The following is a 4936-nucleotide window of genomic DNA, read 5'->3' as shown; positions in this document are numbered from 1 at the left end:
GCAGCAAGCAAGCCTCCCTGCTTGCTTCAGTGCCTGGCTGCCGGCCGCCATCTTGGCTGACAGTTAATTTGCATATACTCACTGATTAGCCAATGAAAAGGGTAGCGGTCGTACGCCAATTACCATGTTTCTCTTTTATTAGTATAGATGCTAAGCAGGAGAGTAATATGACCAAATTGACATTTTAGAAAAAATATTCTTGAAGCATGGTGGACAGTGGATTTGGGGAGAATGAGACTACAACAGGGAAATCTCTTTGAAGGCTGTTGCTTATTCAGGTATCTGATGTCATATCTGAAAAGATACCACACCCCCAGTTATTCTGTTCCTTTAGCATAATCTTATATGAAATAATATGTTTATTTACTCATTTGTTTCTATCCCCATCAGAATATAAGCTCCAGGGATATTAAGAACCTTTCGCCCCAAGTTTTTGGCTGAAGCAGCCAAAGGGAACCATGAACTCAGGTGTGGCACGCTAGAGAAAGCAGTAGCAGGTTTAGGGCAGACATGCTGCATTTGAGATGATGTGGGGCAGTCTCATGAGACAGGAGGAGGGCAGCTATTTGTGAGGGAACAGAACTGAAGTGAGAGGCTGCCCTGCAGGTACGGATTGGTGAGTGCTTCTGTGATGACTGCATTCGTGATTTTTCAGGGAGAGCAGCTTGTTAAAAAGAGAAGGAGACCAGGGATGCAACCCTCAGCAAACACCAGCTTTTAACTGGCAGTCAAAGGAAGAAAAGTCTGCAAAGGAAACCAGTAAGGCACTTAGAGGTATGAGGAGACGCAGCACAGTGCTGTCACAGAAGCTTAGGGGAGGGATGGTGGAGCACTATTGCAGAAAGGCCACATCACACTGAAAGGGTCCTGTAAACCTGAGAGCTCTGGTGACCTTACTGGATTGTACTTGGTTGAGGTACGGAGGGGGGCGGGGGAGATGAGGAAACATTGAGGGGCTCAGCTAGGTGGGGACATCTGGGGTCAGGAGAGATGTTTTTGGTTCTGCTTCAAAGATGAGGTTAGGTATGTTTAGAGAAGAAAGTTGAAGGAATATTTGATTTAATGAAGTGATGGAAGAGACAGGAAGGCATGGAGAGAGAGCACAGGTGGAGACACCAGCCTTCAGCTTGAGAGGAAAGATTTCCCTCTGAACCAAGGAAAATGCATGATGGCTGCAGGTATAGCTGATGGAGGAGTGGGAAGTTGAGGAAGGTAATTTCAGTGTTCTGATTTCCTTGATATTTCTAGGGCTTGAGAAATGAAAATTTGGAGATGCCATTTGTGGGGAACGGAGAAGAAAGTAATGTAGGACAAGAAACGAACTTTTATCATTTTAAGTGATGTTGAGAGCATAGACAAGGTTGTATTCCATAAGTGTGAAATATGGTACCAATTTACAAGGATGTATGACTTTTCTCCAACCCCTCTCAATGGTTCTGGTACTAAAAGTGGAGAGAAAAGATCCCAGGTTAGGAGTTGAAAAGGTTGTTAACAAGGGGCATCATGCAAAATAGTGAAGTATGAAGTTGGAAAGAGAGATTGGAATAAACTATCTCAGAACTCTGGAACCTGATTGACTCTTTTAACAACTGGGGGAGTGCTGGATGAAAGTAGAGGCAGCTGTTCTTAGGTATGAGAGGGTGTGTCCTCCATTCCTCAGCCCTGTTGCGAGTGTGGGGAAAGCAGCCCACATCCCTGGAGCAAGTGGCTGGTGCCAGGGCAGACATGGGGACCTTGTCCTATAGAAATGTCCGCTGATATAGTTGGATGGATTGGCAGTGCCCTACAAGACTGGTTCTGATGCCTGCTCCAACTACGGCACTCTCAGCTCTCTCAGCTGCAGCGACTTCCTTAGGCAGCATCTGTTGGACGATTTAAAGGCCCATTACCTTTATGGGCACATTTGGAGCCAGACATTTAAGAAAATAGTTCTCAGGTCACTAGCTGATCACAGAGATAACAGAACAGAAGTTTCAGACACTTCATTGACCACACAACAAGGAATATACACTTCGCAAAAATAGTTTGGAAAGGTCACAAACTAAAAGCTCCAGCTCTCAACAGGGAAAAATCAGGACGGTTGGGGTGGGAAGGCAGGTTCTGGAGCACTGGCTGACTTAAAGAACTGGTCATGACTCAGGAACGTTGGACAGATTGACCTATTAAAAACTAAAATGATACATTAAGGTATTAAATTACACATAAATAGTATAATTTAAAATTATACTACTTAGAATCCATGACTTCTTATAACCACTTTCAGCACCCTTAATTACTGTCTTTCCTGTAAACAGCACCTCTCTGTATTTAGCCTCACAAGTTATTACAGCAAGGTGCATTTTTATATGTTAAACTAACAAAAGGAAAAATCAGTGTGTGTGAGATTATCACAATGTTTCACTCATGCATTGCTGTCATAGTCTAGCAATTGATTTTTGGTAAATTTGCCAAGACCAGGCCATGGGGAAAGAACAGACGATGCTGAGAAAACAGAATATCCACATGCAAAGAAATGAAATTGGACTCTTACTTTATACCATATGTAAAAATTATTTCAAATAATGGATCAAAGACTAACCGTAAAAGATAAAACTATTAAACTCTTAGAAGAAAACATAGAGGAAAGTCTTTATGACCATGGATTTAGCAATTATTTCTTTTTTAAAAGTTTTATTTATTAAGTTGATTGTGGTGACATTGGTCAACATGAACATATAGGTTTCATGTGTGGATTTCTATGATAAGATTCTGTATATTGCACCATGTGCTCACTACCCAAAGCCAAATCTTCTGTCTCCGCATATTACGACCCCCATCTTCCCCCACCCCCTTCCTTCTGGCAGCCACCACTCTGCTGTTTGTGTTCATAAGTTTCAGTTTTATATCCCACATGAGTGAAATCATATGGTTCTTAGCTTTTTTCTGTCTGACTTATTTCATTTCACATAATGTTGTCAAGGTCCATCCATGTTGTTGCAAATAGCGCCATTTCATCCTTTCTTATGGCTGAATAGTACATCTTCTTTATCCAGTCCTCTATCATGGGACACTTTGGTTGTTTCCATGTCTTGGCTACCGTGAATAATGCTGCAATGAACATAGGGGTGCATATATCTTTGTGAATACATGATTTTGAGTTTTTCAGGTATATACCCAGGAGTGGGGTTGCTGGGTCATATGGTAGCTCTTTTCTTAATATTTTGAGGAATTAGAGAACATTTTATGGGCTTGACCCCAAAGGCAAGGGAGGTAAAGGCAAAAATAAATGAATGGGACTATATTGAATAAAAAGCTTCTGCACAGCAAAAGAAACTGACAACAAAAAAAAGAGACAGCCAACCATGGGAGATATTTGCAAATAGTAGCTCCAACAAAGGTTTAATATCCAAAATATATAAAGAACTCGTAAAACTCAACACCAAACAAACAACCCAATAAAAAAGTGGGCAGGAGAACCAAGATGGCGGTGTAGGGAGTGGACCTGTGCGTGCTGCTCTCTCAAAGCATCACTGAAACTACCAACTATGAGGCAAAAAACCACCACTCAGAACCATGGGGAAGTTGGCCCAGTGGGAGATCTACAACTGGAAGAAAAGAAAGAAGCGCAGTGAGACTGAGAGGGAGCTACGGAAGCGCCAAAAACAGAGGTACGCAGTCACAAGCCAGGTGGGCTGCAAATGGATTCGCGGTTTTTTTTCAATCGGAAGCAGTTATGAACCCTCGAATCCTCTGGGCTTGCTCGGGGCGGGTCTCTGAGGCCCCAGATCCCACGGGGAGAGGTGGCCTCGGCCTTGCAGCAGTCGGAAAGCAAGGGAAGCTCTGACGCGCTGCTGCTCGCCAGCACTGAGGGACGTGAAGTCCTGGTGTCCTGGGGAGGCGAGGGGCGTGGAGACTCCGCCATCCTATTTCCTCCGTGCTGGCGACTCCCTGAGACTCCGCCCTACTCAATTAAGTACAGAGCCCAACCCAACAAACTGCAGATTTCAACTCCTCGCATAGAAAGAAGAGCATTGAGACTGAGTAGGATGTGCAGAGACACCAAGTACAGAGCCCAACCCAACAAACTGCAGATTTCAACTCCTCGCATAGAAAGAAGAGCATTGAGACTGAGTAGGATGTGCAGAGACACCAAGTACAGAGCCCAACCCAACAAACTGCAGATTTCAACTCCTCGCATAGAAAGAAGAGCATTGAGACTGAGTAGGATGTGCAGAGACACCAAGTACAGAGCCCAACCCAACAAACTGCAGATTTCAACTCCTCGCATAGAAAGAAGAGCATTGAGACTGAGTAGGATGTGCAGAGACACCAAGTACAGAGCCCAACCCAACAAACTGCAGATTTCAACTCCTCGCATAGAAAGAAGAGCATTGAGACTGAGTAGGATGTGCAGAGACACCAAGTACAGAGCCCAACCCAACAAACTGCAGATTTCAACTCCTCGCATAGAAAGAAGAGCATTGAGACTGAGTAGGATGTGCAGAGACACCAAGTACAGAGCCCAACCCAACAAACTGCAGATTTCAACTCCTCGCATAGAAAGAAGAGCATTGAGACTGAGTAGGATGTGCAGAGACACCAAGTACAGAGCCCAACCCAACAAACTGCAGATTTCAACTCCTCGCATAGAAAGAAGAGCATGGAGACTGAGTAGGATGTGCAGAGGCACCAAGTACAGAGCCCAACCCAGCAGGCTGCAGATTTCAGCTCCTCGCATCCAGGAGGGACGCACTTGGGGGGCGGAGTCGGGTTCGGGACAGGCCAGGGCGGAGCCCGGCTTGTCCGGTGTTGTGGAACCGCTGTACCAGCAGGCGCACAAACATGCCCACTGGTTCCAGTCTCCCACGGGGCGCTGGGGGCCGGCAGACGGGCAGTCTGTGCACTTGGTGGAGGGCGTGGTCCGAGCAGGAGTGCTGGATGTTCAGCCACCAGGAAC

At 45.2% G+C, this 4936-nt stretch overlaps 1 protein-coding gene across 6 annotated transcripts in view; it reads left to right on the top strand.

The window, feature by feature from the left end:
* The window catches only part of GK5 (glycerol kinase 5 (putative)), a 164966-nt gene that overhangs the window by 57514 nt on the left and 102516 nt on the right, over positions 1-4936 (top strand). For 3 of the 6 annotated variants that reach the window (XM_014542154.1, XM_014542155.1, XM_014542153.1), the window contains exon 1: positions 635-774. The exons of the other annotated variants lie outside the window; for them this stretch is intronic. The gene's annotated coding sequence lies outside the window, so the exon portion shown is untranslated. Of the gene's footprint in view, positions 1-634; positions 775-4936 lie in introns of those variants that run through there. 6 annotated transcript variants of the gene reach the window in all.

The sequence above is a fragment of the Myotis brandtii genome, unplaced genomic scaffold (genome assembly GCF_000412655.1).
Source record: "Myotis brandtii unplaced genomic scaffold, ASM41265v1 scaffold291, whole genome shotgun sequence".
Taxonomy (NCBI): domain Eukaryota; kingdom Metazoa; phylum Chordata; class Mammalia; order Chiroptera; family Vespertilionidae; genus Myotis; species Myotis brandtii.
Note: the sequence above shows the minus strand (reverse complement) of the source record. Positions and strands in the feature narration are given on the sequence as shown.